This window comes from Erythrolamprus reginae, chromosome 3 (genome assembly GCF_031021105.1).
Source record: "Erythrolamprus reginae isolate rEryReg1 chromosome 3, rEryReg1.hap1, whole genome shotgun sequence".
Taxonomy (NCBI): Eukaryota; Metazoa; Chordata; class Lepidosauria; order Squamata; family Dipsadidae; genus Erythrolamprus; species Erythrolamprus reginae.
The window spans coordinates 54,832,033-54,850,293 of NC_091952.1; the positions used below are offsets into that span (position 1 = coordinate 54,832,033).

The window sequence follows — 18,261 nt, forward strand, 5'->3', positions numbered from 1 at the left end:
TCCTCCATTCGGATACGAGATGGAGTGGAACTGGGAGAGGAACAAGAAATAAAACGGTTAGGGGGAGGTGAAATGAACTCTAACCTTAGGCCCCTTTCCACAGTGTCAATGACCCAGGGGTCCTTACAAGAACGGTGCCAGGCGGAAGAGAACCAGGCTAGGCGACCGCCTATGGGAAAGGAGGAAAACTTACCATCTGGCTCTTTTGGAAGACCTGGTAGAAGAGGATCCTCTCTGATAACGGGAACCTCTGCCCCTGGTGGTTCTAGATTGGGATCGAAACCGAGGGGAATACTGACCTGGACTCCTTTGAGATGCGAAGCCCTGATCCTGTTGACGTCCTGTGCGCCGAAAGGGCTGCGGTTTAGGGGCCTTCTTGGTGGTAGGTCCCAAGACCTTCTTCTTGTCTGTGGTCTCCGTAAGGAGAGGGTCCAGAAGGTCTCCGAAGAGTAGGTTACGTTTCAGCGGACCCATGGCTAACTGCCACTTCTGTCTTACTCCCGCCTGCCAAGGGCGGAGCCATAGAAGTCTTCTGGCCGTTGTGGAGGCTGCTACTGACCTGGCTGCAAATCTGGAAGATTGGAGGGTAGCATCTGCTACATATTGGGGAGCTGCGAAGATTTTGTTGAAATCCTGTTGGCCCCGTAAGTCATCTGGAGTCAGGTGTAGTTGGAGCTGACGAAGCCACAAGAGCATAGCTCTGGAAAAGAAGGATGCCGCTGCAGCACTCTTAATGGCCCATGAGTCTGCAAGGAGACTCCTTTTGAGCATTTGCTCAAGTCGTTTGTCCTCTGGCCGGAGGACCTCCTCTGCTTCGCCCGGCATGGCAGCAGTCGAGTGGAGTGTCTTCACTGGTTCATCTGGCTTGGGACATGTTAGGAGTTCCTCATAGGAAGAGGGGAGCTTGTAGAGCTTCTTGTCCTTGGGAGTGGGAGTAAGCCAGCGGTTGGGTGGTCCCACTGTTTAAGCAAGGCATCCTTAAACAACTTGGGCATAGGAATTGCCTCATTGTCTTCCTGTTCTTCCATGAAATAAGGAAGATTTTCCTCCGGAGGGTCTGATTTAAGAAGTAGCCTGTTTTACTTGCCCGGCTAGCCCCGTGGATACTCTAGCTTTAAGCAGGAGAGATTTGAAAAGCTGCGAAGGAAAGATAGCAGCTGGGGCTGGAATCTTAATCTGAGATTCCTCATCTTCCGACAGACGCTGAAATGGGTCATCATCCTCTTCTGCATCCACATCCTCATCCTCTTCCTGAGAGGAGTCAGAGACCTCCATGGCTGGGGCTCTGTAGGAAGGAGAAGAACTCACGGGACGGGAGGAGCGTGGAGGGGGATGAGACAGAGAAGGCACATTGAAAGATGAGAGTTTAGCGTCAATGGTGTTAGACAGAATAGTCAAGATAGACTGAAAACTCCGGTGGCAAGGAAGAAATATCAGCCGGAAAAGCAGGAGGATCCCTGAGGGCCTGAGCAGGTTCTGGCTGGGAGGAATCCTCGGTAATATCTGGCTCCTCTGGACCTAAACCCCATAGGTTAGGTTGGGGTGGATTTAGGTTTGGCTCATCCAGGGATAGCACAGGAACCCCAGAAAGAGGCAAGTTAGAGGCCTCCGGGGGGGTTGGATAGATATGCACTTGGGCCTGCACTTACAAACGTTTTGCTGATTTGTCATGGATTTTTTGTAGGGCTAGGTCCCTTCTCTTCTCGGCCCTGGTGACCTTGGTCGAGGGGCGGGCCCCTGGAGAAGAGGAGGAAGAGGCCTGGGGGATACTAGTAATCTCATCGCCTGTAGGCCTGGCCTCTCTGGGACCTTTAGTTGTGCCTCTCTTGGGAAAAGTAGCCATAGTCTGACAATTAACAGAAGACAAGGCTGAGCCAAAAACTGAATACTAAGGAGAAGAATTTCAAGGACTTCCCAAGAGGAATGGATCCTGCTTCGAGGCCTCGAAGCTGCTGAAACTTGAGGACAATCTGGGCAAACCCAGAGTTCGTGCCCCCAAACCCAGCGGGGCCAGCCTCCCTAAACTTTATAATTAAGTAAACCAAGGCACTCTGGTTGGAGGCTTAGCCGGTGGAGAATTTAGCCTGGGACCCCCAAGGCCCGCTCCGGGATCCACGCGGTGGACTGAGGCCTACACGGCTGGCAGGGGGCCAACACGAGAGGCCTAGATTTAAAAAGGGCGCGAAGGCCTTCGCGCCGAAAAAAATCGCTCCGTAAGATTTCTTAAAGGGGAAGCGATCGACTAAGTCCAGGAGACTAGAAGGCGTCTCACTCCGCAGGAGGTATTTCTTAAGCCCTTAAATATTTTTATATACAATAAATTCAATAGGTAAATACTTGCACCAGGACCTCCAGGCCTAAGGATTAGAAGAATCCACAAGCGGCCGCAGGAATCGTAACCGGCAAAACCGCCGGGGGAAAACGAAACCACAACTTCTCCCAAGGAAAAAAGCCTAGCCGCTTTTTTTCTTTTTTCCTTTTAAACGGCTGGCGCAATTAGTGCAAGTAAATAATTAAAGACAATAAATCTTACTACTTTTTGAAGGAAAAGATCGAAGGGAAGGTGTTAGAATGTTGAACGAGCTATCACAATACAACCGCAGGATATGCGAACTGAGCGAATTCTGGGGAAGGGGCGGATCCAGCAAGCTTTTTTAACACTAGGCTCAGTTCCACCGGATTGGACATGAGCAACCCATGTGACTGCTGGACCCGCTCCTTCAGTACGGAGAATGCAGTTTTGCAGGTTAACTCATTGTTCACTGTCAGCAGTTCGATCCTGACCAGCTCAAGGCTGACAGCCTTCCATCCTAAATTGAGGAACCAGATTGTTGGGGACAATATGCTGACTCTGTAAACTGCCTAGAGAGGGCTGTAAAGCACGGTGAAGCAGTATATAAATCTAAGTATTATTGCTATTGCTAAATAAGTATGCTTAGGATATCTAGTCTTTTTGTCTCCTTTCTTGATACCGCTCATGCAAGGAAGTGAAGTATCTCTGATGGAGGCTCTCTTTAACCAAGGACCTTCCATGCCCAGAATTTCAAAGTCCTTTTAAATAAATATATGCACTACAGACAATCAGAAGTTTAGTTTAGTTTAGTTTATTAGATTTGTATGCCGCCCCTCTCCGAAGACTTGGGGCGGCTCACAACAGTCGTTTGGCGGGACCCATGGGAAGAGCCTTCTCTGTGGCGGCCCCAACCCTCTGGAACCAGCTCCCTCCGGAACTGCCCCCACCCTCCTTGCCTTTCGTAAACGTCTTAAGACCCACCTCTGCCGTCAGGCATGGGGGAACTGAGACATCTCCCCCGGGCCTATACAGTTTATACATGGTATGTTTGTGTGTATGTTTGCTTTTAATAATGGGGTTTTAGTGTTTTTTAAATTATTAGATTTGTTTTTACATTGTCTTTGTTATTGCTGTGAGCCGCCCCGAGTCTACGGAGAGGGGCGGCATACAAATCTAAATAATAATAATAATAATAATAATAATAATAATAATAATAAGAAGAAGAAGAAGAAGAAGAAGAAGAAGAAATAGTGTAACAATGGGACAAATCTAATAATAAAAAATATATAAAAACCATACAGCACATACATACCAAACATGAAATATAAAAAGCCTGATGGCAAATGCTAGAAATGACTGATTTCCTACAGGAAAGCATCTCTGAGTCTCTTGCTTATATTAATTTTACCTTCTACTGATACATTCATTTCTAGCAGCATTTACTTTTGTCTATACTTTGTAAAAGTAAAGACAATTTCAGTGCTTCCAGGCAACATTTATTTAGCAACATTACAGACATGATTTGCCACTGCCTTCTTCTGGTTTTTTTCCAACTTGCCAAGGTAACCCTTAGCCCTGGAACTCACAAGCTGTACCCATCCAAGTGCTAAACAGATCCCACTTGACTTCCTAGGTCAGTGATGGCGAACCTTTTTTGGCTTGGGTGCCCAAAAGGGCACACAGGCATGCAATAGTGTGCGCATGCGTGCCCAAATGCATAATGTAATGCCCTCCCCCTGCACGCATGCGCACATACCTCACTGAAGTCTCTGGACTCTGGTAGGCCCGTTGGGCTGTTTTTCACCATCCCCGGGGTTCAGGAGGCTTTCCTGAAGCCTGTGGAGAGCGAAAATGGTAAAAAAAGAAGGCTGAAACTCGTATGCATGCTGGAGCTGACATAGGACAACACCTCGCATGTCTTCAGATATGGCTCAGCGTGCCATCACTGTCCTAAATCATACAATTAGGGTAAATGCTTTTTACCTGATGAAGCCACCATTATTTATGTCAAGTTTACACACTCACTTTCGAAAGCATCTTGTTCTGTTCTTCACTGAATGGGAAACAACCCCTTCCATTCACAAGTAATTATTGTGGAAGCATTCATCCTTTTCCTTTAAACTGTAAATGTAAATTTTATTTTAGGTGAACCAAGAAATGAACTCATTAAGAAAAAATATGTCCACAAGGCTAGTGTGTGCTGCCATGGGCTGTACAGAAAATATAGCTGTACATAACTAGCTAATCATGAGTTCAGGCTAGGAATCTTAATAGTACTGTATAATGCTCTTCCTCGGATCATAGCTATGCCAATATACGGATGAGATTGCATTATCCTGTTTTTTGTCATTCAGAATTCTAAACAGCTAACAGAGTAGCTGCTATAAATAGCTACCTAAAAATTACATCAACCTATGTTCAGAAATATTGCTATGCCTATATACCACAGTTATCTACAAAGTCTTTGCTTTGGACTTTCCCTTCACTAGTTGGGAAGGAAAAATGAACCAGCTCTGTTCCATATGCCTCATTGAGTGGATTCCATAATATTACCACCGGTGAAGTGCCTGTTGAAACCTTTTAAAATGAAAGCTGAACATTAGATTTAAAGTGATCTTGACCAAACTGAAAACCATAAAAATATAGCAATAACACTTAGACTTATATACTGCTTTACAGAGCTTTACAGTCCTCTCTAAGCTGTTTACAGAGTCAGCATAATGCCCCTAGGAATTTGGTCCTCATTTTATCCACCTCGGAAGGATGGAAGGCTGAGTCAACCTTGAGCCTGATGAGATTCGAACTGCCAAATTGCAGTCAGCCGGCAGTCAGCAGAAGTAGCCTGCAGTACTGCACTCTAACCAGTGTGCCACCGTAGCTCATATAATAATGATTTATCTGGTAATAGAATGATTAATTATTTCCTCAATTTATCTTTAAAGAACCAAGAGACTTATTTACAGGGCATAGGAAAGACATTGCAGAGTGCTCATATCATGTTGCAAAGATACTGGCTTTTGGCTCTCCATGTGTTCTTCCTGTAGTTGGGATTCCAAACCAAAATCTCATGTTGGACACAGTGTGCAAGATAGCAGTAAGAGAGGAGATAGTAGTTTATAAAGTGTCCATAGTCACCATTTAGAGCACTGTTTTTCAAGCATACAACTATAGAATGGAAGGGAATAGAATGGAATGGAATAGAATAGCCATTGTCTTACCTCAATGGTCTTCTCTGTGCTGCATAGAAAGTCTAAACAATGGGTTAAATCTCAGTCAGGTGATATGGGACTGAGCTTATTGACATAATTGAAACATGCCCTCTGTGCACCGTTGGAGAAGTCCAAAAGTTATAATAAGAATAATAATGATAACAATAATAATAATAATAATAATAATTTTATTATTATTATTATTATTATTATTGGTATTAGTATTAGTATTATTAGTATTATTAGTATTAGTATTATTTATTAGATTTGTAAGCCGCCCCTCTCCAAGGACTCGGAGTGGGTCAACCTGGACTCAAGAAGATCAAGGAGGACCTGTGAGAAAATTCAATCCAGCCCTAGACTGTAACAGCCCAGGCAGGTTTGGACTCTCTATGCAGCACACAGAGAAGACCGTTCAGGTAAGACAATGGCAGTTCTCCTGTGCACTACTGCAAGAATCCAAGCAATGGGATATACCCAAGTCATAGGCGGGAGAAGGCTGGTCCAGGGATGACACATAGAACAAACCCTCTGGAGCACTCGCCTCCCAAAGGCCGCCTCAGCAGATGTGTAAGAGTCCATTCTGTAGTTCTTGATAAATAACAATGGAGATATCCATATGGCCACCCTGCAGATGTCCTCAATGGAGGCCTGTGTGGCCCAGGCCACCGACATGGCCATGCTGCAGGTGGAGTGCACAGTGTCTCTGGCCGGAACCGGTCTTACCTGAGATTCATAAGCTTGAGCAATGCAGGCCTTGATCCACCAACTGATCATCTGGGATGATACTTTGAGATCCATGGAAGTAAGTTGGAAAGCCATGAAGAATGCTTCCAACTTCTGGAAAGAAGATGTGCATTTGATGTAGATCTTGAGGACCCGTCTGACAAGAGAATACCATCGATGTTCTAGAGCAGTGTTTCCCAACCTTGGCAACTTGAAGATATTTGGACTTCAACTCCCAGAATTCCCCAGGCAGCATTCGCTGGCTGGGGGATTCTGGGAGTTGAAGTCCAAATCTCTTCAAGTTGCCAAGGTTGGGAAACACTGTTCTAGAGGATGGCGTGAATTAGAGCAAAGGTCCGGGAGAACAATTTCTTGTGCACAGTGAAGGACTACCCAGTCCAGGTGGAAAAGACATAGGTCCTCTCTTAGTGAGAGTGCCGCTATTTCGGAAACCCGTCTGGACGAGATGATGGCCACCAGGAAGGCCATCGTGATGGATTGAAGGGAAGCTGTCCATAGGGGTTCGAATGGTGAAGAGGTAAGTGAGTTTAAGACAAGTGACAAGTCCCATGAAGGGTACCTGTGAACTGCTCAAATTTGTGTCATATCATGTTGCAAAGATACTGGCTTTTGGCTCTCCATGTGTTCTTCCTGTAGTTGGGATTCCAAACCAAAATCTGTGAAAAATATGCCAGTTTCTCAAAGGCAGCACCAAATTGGTGTTGCCTTTGAGAAACCGGTGTATTTTTCACAGCACTCTTTTTGATTCATGCAGCATACAGGTCCTCAATGGAAGGATTGGCAGTAGTTGTTGTTGGGTTTTTTTGTAATTATTTTAGGACATGAGCATTTCAACTCCTAGAATTCTCTAGCCAGCATGCTCACATCTTAAAGTTGCCAAGTCTGAAAAAACGTTGATTTATGCCTTTCAAGATAGCAATAATTTGAATTAAATATCAAGCAAATGATGATCAGTGCAATCTATGAACTCTACATACCTTATATCTCAAAGCAGCTAACAAAATAAAGATTTTTTAAAACCTTATAAATAAAAACTATATGTTAACGTATCTTTTAAAAAGGGATATAGATTCATAGTCATAATATAGACTACTTATGAAGTGTTACAGGTAGTCATCAACTTATGACCATAATTGAGCCCAAAATGTATGTTGCTAAGTGAGAAATGTGTTACGTTTTGCCTCATTTTATGACTTTTCCTGTCACATTTATTAATTGAATCATTGCAGCTGTTGAGTAACATAGTTGTTAAGTGAATCTGGTTTCCCCATTGATTTTGCTTGTCAGAAGGTCACAAAAGAGGATTTATTTATTTATTTGTTTATTTTGTCCAATACACAATGAGAGTTTTAGTGGGTATATATCTATATACACATAGTAAAATACATGATGAAGGCTATAGAGGAGATACTCATAGTAAAATATATCTAAGAAATAATAGAAAAGATATAGTAATAGAACATATCAATAAAAGAATAGAAGAAGAGATATAGGAATAGAAGAAAGGCATAGGAGATATAGGAGAGCAATGGGACAGGGGACAGAAAGCACTCTAGTGCACTTGTACTCGCCCCTTACTGACCTCTTAGGAATCTGGAGAGGTCAACTGTAGATAATCTAAGGGTAAAGTGTTAGGGGTTTGGGGATGACACTATGGAGTCCGGTAATGAGTTCCACGCTTCGACAACTCGGTTAGTGAAGTCATATTTTTTACAGTCAAGTTTGGAGCGATTAATATTAAGTTTAAATCTGTTGTGTGCTCTTGTGTTGTTGTGGTTGAAGCTGAAGTAGTCACCGACAGGCAGGACGTTGCAGCATATGATCTTGTGGGCAAGATCTTGTTTAAGGCGTCTTAGTTCTAAACTTTCTAGGCCCAGGATTGAAAGTCTAGTCTCGTAAGGTATTCTATTTCGAGTGGAGGAGTGAAGGGCTCTTCTGGTGAAGCATCTTTGGACATTTTCAAGGGTGTTAATGTCTGAGATGCGATATGGGTTCCAAACAGATGGGCTGTATTCGACGATGGGTCTGGCAAAAGTTTTGTAAGCTCTGGTAAGTAGTGTGAGATTGCCAGAGCAGAAGCCATGTAGGATTAGGTTTACAACTCTTGAAGCCTTCTTGGCTATATTGTTGCAGTGGGATGACATGACTCTGCAACACTGCAACTATCATAAATGTAAATCAGTTTGTCAAGAATCTGAATGCAAATCGCATGACCATAGAAATGCTGCAACGGTCACAAGTGTGAAAAATGATCATGTCACTTTTTTCAGCGCTGTTGCAACTTCAAAAAGTTACTAAATGAATGTAAGGAGAAGCCTATCTATAACTGAATTCATTGTTTCTCCTTTCCTTCTGATTTTTTTCTCCCATTCAGTTTTATTTCTTTTTATTATGTTCTGTTTCACCAGGTCCATTTAAGTCATTCTGAAAGTCTTTCTGGATGAAAAAAGACAAACTGCTTTTGATAAATGACTAAATATGCATTTAAAAGCAATGAAATATTATTGAGAACTTCATAACCTTCTTCGAGGGCTGTAAACACACTAACCTAGATACCAGTGCAGAAGGAAATTCCACAATTTGGTGCCATACTACAAATATCTTCTCCGCTTACTTGCCTAAGGCTAGGAATGGAACAGATATCTGACTAAGATATTATTTAATAAGCAGGTTTGTTTGAAAAAAAGACAGTCATTCAATGTCCAGATCTGTCTACCTATCCATAGCCTTAAAAGGCAAATCTCATGCTTTTAAATTAACCACAGAAATGAATCAATAACCAGCGTGACTCTTTTATAACTAGCATGCTCACAACAGTCATTTACAGATTACTAACTTTTATAGCAGCCGTGATTCCTGAAAATTTTTCAGGAGGCCGTATCTCTTATAGTACATTACAATTTATCAATGTTTTGCAGCTGTGAAATTTGTCATTTATGTCCTTTCAAAGTAAATCACAAGCAGAAATTTATAAAGGAACAAAAATGGCCTTGGAAAAGTTTTATTTAGGAAAAACACTACTTTTTTCCCATTTTAAAAAAATTTTCTCCACTTTCTCATATACAAATCAACACTTCTTTTAACACTCTGACAATGTTAGTAGAGGACTAATGAAAGCTTATTTACTTTTAGTAGTAAATTTAAAACGTTCCGGAGATCGCAATGGCTGTTGCCTCTTCATTTACAAATCAACATGTATGTACCTTCCTATATTACAAACAGCATACATAATTGCACATTTTTATCCATTGTTCGGAGATCCATATCTTATTCTGCCCTTTTCTTAACCAATACCAGTCTGTCCAGGAAAGAGATTACATTAATGTGTGTGTGTGTGTGTGTGTGTGTGTGCTGTGATATTAAATTTCACAAAATTTTGATGTTTTCACCTGACATCTGAGGTCAGATTATTAAATAATGCCAGAGTTTGGCAATCCCTTTGAGATTTCTGCCACTTTTATGCTTAGATAAAAATGGGACCAAATAAATTAGGTTAAGAATCTGTCAATACACGGCAACTTACCAATTCTTGCCACAAAGTAACATATAATGGTAACATGGAAATTATAGTAACACATAAATAGCAAGTTTTATCATTCTTTATCAAGTCCTTGAAAATTATTATTCTCTTTCATAGGACTATCAAGTTTGGGTTCCCCCAATCTGGACAACCACTAGTTCCAACAATCAAAGGTTTCACTGTAGACAAAGACACTAGAATTAGTAGTTACTCACCAATTTCAGTTGGAAGGGGCACCTGTAACAGGGCCTCTTCTGACGTTCTCAAGGATTGGGGAGGTACATATGGGATGATGTTATCTTTCCTTTGAATCTCTCTTCAATATGGCTTCCTACATTTATATAGGGAGAAAATTGAAATCACTCATCTGACCAAACCGAAGCATGTTTTTAAAGACAGAAGTCTTGTATGGAAACCTACACATTATATTGTTATGTATTAATATATTATAGGGAAATTATAGTATAAAACCCATATACCGGGAGATTCATTGTTCTTATTACAAAAGCATGATCATCATGTAAGGTCAGGAGCATTTGACCCAAGCATTTTTTTAAAAGTTAAAATCAATGAATACTACAATACAGTATTGAATATTAAGAAGCAATAAACTTTACAAGAAGGCAATGAAAATGAATTTATGGGAAAGATAGGACATGTTAGATGAGATGGGAAAGGATTTTTGTGGTTAAAGAAATCCACTGAGAAAATTCTATCCATGCTACATATTAAAAGTCTATGTCAGAATAACAATGGTAATTCCAGGATAAATGAATCTGTAATATCTGACTTGGAAGTAAGTTTTTCGGAGCCATTGGATGTTTGTTCACCTGTTTTTATTTTCTGGAGGTTTTATTTACATACATTTCAAAACTTCAGTTCCTGAGTTTAACAAAACAAAAAGTAAAAATTCCTTCAAGATGAACTTAATTCTTACTGACAGCATAGAAACATCCATGCAATACTGTATATCACTTTCGTTTTTGTTTTTGTTTCTACTTCTTATCTAATACAAATAGCTCAAATGTATTGATTTGTTTTATACACCATTTCAAAACAATCCAGTTCAAACAAAGAGAAGCAGATCTTCAAAGTAAAATTGAAGAAAATAAGGAATTTACCCATATACTGTATAGAACATTTATGTCTAAAAAGGAAAGAATGTACTACTAACTTATTTTCATAACTAGCTGGACTATTATTATTATTATTATTATTATTACTATTATTATTATTATTATTAATTAGATTTGTATGCTGCCCTTCTCCGATGACTTGGAGCGGCTCACAAGATACAATATAAAACAATGCGTACAAACAAATCTAATTAAAAACTACAAGCTAAAACCCCAATATATTAAAATCAGTCAACCAATTCAATCAGTCAACCAATTCAATGGATGTGATCTTAAGACAAAGTTCATTTAAGCAGTCTTTCAAATAGCCAGTATTTTAAATTGAACCTGAACCCAAATGGTAATTATCTATTCAGTTGGGATGTATCATGAATCATCAATATGGCTTCAACAAGGAGTTGACTAATTTCCTTCTCAAATATATAGAATGCCAGGGCCATTTTAAAATAAATTCTATCATCACACATATACACACAGAGAGAGACAGACAGACAGACAGAGAGACAGACAGACAGAGAGACAGAGAGACAGACAGACAGACAGACAGACAGACAGACAGAGAAAGAGAGAGAGAGAGAGAGAGAGAACAATATTGACTTTGTTTCCTAAATTCAACCCACAGAGGCCTCTACAAAATGTCATGGCAAATGATATCAGAAGTCAGTATAAGAAAGTTGAATTTGCCAATATAGTCATCCCCAAGGTGGCATCCACAAACCAGGTCTAAAACAGGATAGAACAGAGTAAAATCCAACAACAATGCTAGAATTGAGTATGTTGGTACTGCCTCAAGCACCTTGCTTTCATTTGGCAGCCATTATCATATCTCGAGTAGTATTTTTTTTTAAAGGCTTAACTCTTGCATTTTTAATTCCCTTTTTGTTAGTTTAACAAAAAAAAGCCCTTTTTATTTTTTCCAACTTTTGCTTCATTTGTCATGGCCAGGAAATCAGTAAAGTTTCCATTATAAGCTCTGTTTTGGCACTCTATATATGTTGGATAGTGTGAAATTTTTGGTCCCACAATCACAATTCGGTAATATTATTTTGCTCCACTGATGGTAGTTAGCACATCTTCCATGGCCAGTGTGAATTTGGTTCAGTGTTCTCCATTTCGCACAGGGCTGTTTTTTTCAAGTTGCAAAGGAAACTTTGACATTGTATGGGGCAGTGATAGTTTTCAAAAAAAGAAATTACTACCGGTTCTGTAGGCATGGCTTGATGGATGTGGTGTGCTTGGTGGGCATGGCAAGGGAAGGGTACTGCAAAATCTCCATTTCCTTGCAGGGGAAGGTTACTGCAAAATCCCCATTTTCCAACATATGCTTGGATAATTTATTTTTTTATGACCCTGTATTTCCTTCCTTCAGGTTATGATCGGCTGATTAATGGAGTTGAGAGTTTATTGGCTGGATGCCTTTCCTAATGCCTTCACCATATACTTCACAGCAGATATGTTCTCTTTGCACCGTGATAGAGATTAAGAGTTCTAGGTGAGAATTTCAAATTAGAGTTTACTTGTTGAAGAAATAAATAAGCAAAACCTCCTTGACTTTAACTCTGTCACATCTTCTTCTTATGTGTCTGATTAATAAGATAAATGAGTGTTGAATACACATGATAGCTGAGTTTGAGATTAGTTTGAGATTAGTTTGTGCTTTTGCTTCTTATTGATGAACTTGAGAAGATAGCCGTGTGACTTGCTCTCAAGACTCATTAAATTCTTAAGGAACAGTTTTCTTCATTTTAGAAAGTAGCAGACAGGAATAAGCTACTGTTACTGCAAGTGGGTTGCATTTGACTATATCAGAGGTCTTCAAACTTGGCAACTTTAAAACTTGTGGATTTCAACTCCCAGAATTCTCCAGCTATCTATGCTGGCTGGAGAATTCTGGGAGTTGACGTCCACAAATCTTAAAGTTGCCAAGTTTGGGAACTATTTGACTAAATGAATATCTTTTCCAAAAACCTCATATCAAACTTAGAGGTTAATTTAATTTGGTCAATGCTGACATTCAAATTTGCAGTCTTCTGTAACTTGTATGGGTCAGGAACTTCAAACCAATTAAAGTCTTCGATTTTGCTATCACAAATTTGAATTAGTCAATAATCTGTACATCACTAATTCATACTCCTGTGATTGTATGAAGTAATAATATATAGAGAACAATATTTTCAATGAAACAAAAACTTTGTCTTGTTTTTCAATTGTTGAGAAATTATTTAATGTGGAATATTATCTGACTGGTGTTAAAAGCATGAACTCTGTTTAAGGCAATGTTGTCTGGTAGCTACTTTCTTTTTGTCCTGAATTAGAGAATTAGAATTCGAAAACTCATAATTATTCACAATATTCCTACTGCAAAGCTTTAGGCTCTTTTGCTGTGCTTAGAAGCAAAAATGTAAGTAATCCATTGCTAAACAAACCTCTTTGCTATTGTTTCCTAGATAAATGATTCAAAGTTGAGTGGTAACCTGATGAGTTTAACTATTAGGAATTCATATTTGAAGTTAATAGAATTTTAAAAGGATCATCAAAGCTAGAAATTGTGCTTCCCCCCCTCTTGGCTTCTAAAAATGAATGATTTAATATCATAACAAGCCATGTTGCCTTCTTGAGTAGTGAAAGCTCTGTAACTTAACCCATCCCTAGGCATTTTGAATGTGCTATATATAGTTGCAGTCTTCTTAGAAGTTTATTTTTGTCTCTCTTCATAAATATATTTTTATTGTCATTACTCACTTCTTTTCCCCCTCCTCACATCAAATGTTTGGAGAATGGAAAGTTCAAAATTGATTTAATTTGAAACTGGTTAAGTTAATTCTTTTTGCTGTATTGAAAAGAGTAATATGCACATTTGTTGTTCTGTATAAGTAAGCTGCATATATTATGTGATATTGAGCAAAGATGCTTCTTGAAGTCAATAATAATTAATTCTTTAACAAGCACAATAGTTCATACCAACAAATTAGCCTTACAATAAAGCATATTGCTAAACTGCAACTTTATCATGCAGTCAACTTAAAGCAATAGCAGATAACACTTATTGCAAGAGTTAACTTATTATCTTAACTCTTATTGTAAGAATAAAGAGTAGTAGATCCTTGGAACAAACTTCCAGCAGATGTGGTAGATAAATCCACAGTAACTGAATTTAAACATGCCTGGGATAAACATATATCCATCCTAAGATAAAATGCAGACTAGATGGACCATGAGGTCTTTTTCTGCCGTCAGACTTCTATGTTTCTATGTTTCTAATAAGAATAAAAATAAGAATGTTCTGCAAATGGTGGTGTCACCTCCATCTTTGTGATATACCATTATTTTTCTTGCATAAGAATACAGGCAAAGGGAAACATTAAAGATTGTATACAACAGAGAACCAAGCCAAGTAGAAGATTTATTTTCAGATTTGTTTCTGCACACTCTAACAAAGTCAGCTTGCAGCAGTTTACAACGTTGTAAAATGATGCCCCGCGGAGCTTATTTCAGAATTTTCAGGGAAGAGAAACATATTAATAATGGGGGTTTAAACTATTCAGACAGATGAGCAGCATGGTGGCCTACAGCTGAAAATGCTCTCTTCCCACTCAGAAAGTTGGGTGTTCAGTCCTAGGCAGTGACAGATGTATTTCCTCATTTTAGGAGCTTTTTAAAAATAATTGTTTAGCAACCATAGAGACAGGAAGTTGCAACACAGCATGGCTACTTAGCTCATTATCTTGCTGTGACTTAAATTTACCAACGAGCTATAAAACCACCATCTAGGAATTATGTTAGAAGTCACCAGCAAGTCTCCATATCTCCTCTTCCAAAACATCTAGCTATTCAGTTAAAAGATACCATTTTCTACTTGTCAAATTGTCACTGCATTCGATACTTCTGTAGGAAATAAAGAAATAAAGCCAAAATGCTACCTTCATTGTCAAATGTTGCCTTTACAGAAGTAGAAATAAACATTTATATTTCCCTAATGAAGATAGCAACCTTGCAGTTGCTCTTTTTTCAGCAAGTCAGTGCAAAAAAAATACCCAAACAATTTTTATCTCCGCAGTTCCCCACATACTTTCATAGCTGCAGTTGCATTGCATTCAGCATATTGAAATCAGATTTTCAAGTTTGCCTCTATGGAATGTGAGAAACTTTCCATTTTAGAGTGCAAACAGATTCTCACAATTCTATTAAAATCCTTTCTCCTACTCACGTTTTGCCAAAGAAACATAACTCAGGTATTCAATTATATCTATTTAATATTTTCTGTTTTAACAATTAGAGCAACCTCACTAAATGCAACCTCATTTTACTCCTGAGAAACAATGTCCTACCCATTAGCATTGTTATACATCCCCACAGGTGAGCAAAGTTCCTCTAACCACGTAAAGTACAAGGATTTAAATCTAATATAAAGCAAGTTTGTGAATGCTCCAACACTGAAAGGTTTTAAGATGATGTTGGATAACCATTTGTCTGAAGTGATGTTAGACTAGTCACTAGAAGACTTCCAAGGTCCCTTCCAATTCTGTTGTTGTTGTTGTTGTTGTTGTTGTTGTAGATGCTTGGAACAAACTTCCAACAGATGTGGTTGGTAAATCCACAGTAACTGAATTTAAACATGCCTGGGATAAACATATCTCCATCCTAAGATAAAATACAGGAAATAGTATAAGGGCAGACTAGATGGAACATGAGGTCTTTTTCTGCCGTCAATCTTCTATGTGTTGTTGTGTTGTTGTTGTTGTTGTTGTTATTATTATTATTACAAAATCCTAGAAAGGTTTGGCAACATATTAGTATCAATCTGAGACAACTATTGAAAAGATGTAGATTGAGTTAACGAATACTGAATTACGAGATTTTTTTTTAGTTCATTTGTGCAAAATAAGTTATTCTTTGAGACTAAACTAAAAAACATTGATTTAATTAGAGGGCTGAGTTTAAATAAGAGCATAATTTAATTTCTTTAAGTCCTTGCTTAAATTGGCACCATTTTAAAATACATGTACATACAAGTCAGAGTCCACTTATTTCCCAATGACAGCTCAAATGCCTACAATAAGTGGACAGTTACTTAGAAATAATCCTGAAACTTCCTCAACAACAGAAGAAATTGTCACTCTGGGAATGTTTGGCTTTTGAGAATGAATTAAGACCTTTATTCCTTCCCATTTTTTCTTCATAGAATTCCACCTCCCTTGTTCACATCCCCTCCTCCAAACATGAATATCTTCTGATGTTGAAAAACAGGCTTCTTATATTTTTAGAATCTCTACTGAATATTACTAAAGTCTACCTTCACCTGGATGGAATTATTTTCATTTCAGATTTTCAAAATAAATCTGGACACCTGGAAAAGGAACCTCAGTTTAATATAGATAGAATTCCTCTTAGCCCAATAACGGTACAAATTTTATATATAAATTTCATATAAAGGCAAATTAGCAAAAGTAGTCAAGCACTTGGTACCACTGATGTCCTCAACCTATGTCTGGAATTGAGCCTGGAATTATGCTCATATGTCATGGCAGTTGTTAAGCAGTTTGCCATGTGACTGTGCCCTACTTTACTCCCTTTTTTGTGACAATCATTAACCAAATGTGGTGGTTAACTGAAGGCCAGAGTAGTTATACAAACCAATTTTCTTCAATGGATAAAATCATCTCTGCTACACAAACCCATTTTCACTATTTACTTCTACTTACTACTATTTATGCTGTGTCTGCTTAGCAACAGCCAGCCGGTTAGAGCCGTGCGATAGGCGTCCCTATGCAAGGTGCTGATAGGGCGCGTATCCCCAGTTACATTGTAAGCGGGAAAGTTACGGGTTACGGATTGGTTCCTGCCTCAGCCTGTTTGTGCTATATAAGACTGTATGTGATATTATTGCTCTAAGCCTGTACCTGCCTGCCTGGCACGAGTTCTGCATTAAACATTATGGTTAACTAAGGCCTCACTTGTTATAATTTACTTCACTGTTTATTCAATCATCCATTTTCACTATTTTCCGTCCCTTATCCTATTGCTCTCCTATATTTCCTATACCTTTCTTCTATTCCTATATCTCTTCTATTCTTTCATTGATATGTTCTATTCCTATACCTTCTTTTCTATTATTTCTTAGATATATTTTACTATGAGTATCTCCTCTATAACCTTCATCATATATTTTTCTGTGTGTATACCCACTAAAACCATCATTGTGTATTGGATGAAATCAATCAATAAATAAAAAAATAAAAAATAAATAAAAATAAATAATTCCAGTCATAGGTTTGACAAAATGCCCCCCACGAATCAGAGTCACAGGCCCATGGAGTCCTACAAATAACCTTAAATGTGAACTGGTTGCCAAGAGCCTGAAATGAAATTACCTGAATGAAGGAGGGAGCCATTGTTGGAGCTCTGGAACTAGATGATAAATAACTGGGAAGGTTTGTCCTAACTTTGAACGGTCACTAAGCAAATACAATCTGAATTCTGATTCTTACTATCTGAAGCTCCACTGAGTTCAATGAGTCATACTGCCAGGTAAATATGTATGCAATCTAAATATGAATGGCTTGGTGTTAAATGGTATTTCTACGTAAGTACTTATGTTGGAATTTGACCATTTCCTGACATATTTCCGTGTGATCTTTAGTAGCTGACGAGCATTTGGGACCTTGACTGAAAAGGTCATCTCCATTTACAAACAGGCCCCTGAAAATTCAACAACTGAATTCTACTTCAAAAGGTTGCATATATTTTTTTTTTATCTAGAGGAGAAAGCAGAGTTAAGTTTAACAAGCTCAGTGGTAATGTTTGCCAATCGCATGACTTTGAATGATATAAAAGTGATCTCTCCTATAAATGAACAAGTAGATAAATCTCTTACATTGAACACAATAAATAAATCTGTACAGCAATACCTTGTCCTGCCTACATTTTCAGCACCCTCCTATTACAGTGATGGCGAACCTATGGCACAGGTGCCACAGGTGGCACGTGGACCCATATCTGTTGGCACCCAAGCTGTTGCCCTAGTTCAGTGCCAATGTGCATGTGTGTGCCGGCCAGCTGATTTTTGCCTCACAGAGGCTCTGGGAGGGCATTTTTTGCTTCCAGAGAGCCTCCAGGGGGCTGGAGGAGAACGTTTTTTACCCTTCCCCAGTTCCAGGGAAGCCTTTGGAGCCTGGGGAGAGCAAAGCACTATCCTACTAGGCCCACCAGAAGTTGGAAAACAGGCCATTTCCAGCCTCCAGAGGGCCTCCAGAGAACCTCCAGGGGGCTGGGGAAACTGTTTTCGCCTTCCCCGTACATTGAATTATGGATATGGGCATTCGTGCATGCGTGATAGCACTCACCCACATTCTTTCG

The 18,261-nt window shown here is 39.2% G+C and overlaps 1 protein-coding gene across 1 annotated transcript in view; it reads right to left on the reverse strand.

Annotated features, from left to right (window-relative positions):
• Positions 1-18,261, reverse strand: part of TFEB (transcription factor EB) — a 73,555-nt gene that overhangs the window by 24,034 nt on the left and 31,260 nt on the right. The window contains exon 2 of the mRNA XM_070745340.1: positions 9,985-10,100. The gene's annotated coding sequence lies outside the window, so the exon portion shown is untranslated. The remainder of the gene's footprint in view (positions 1-9,984; positions 10,101-18,261) is intronic.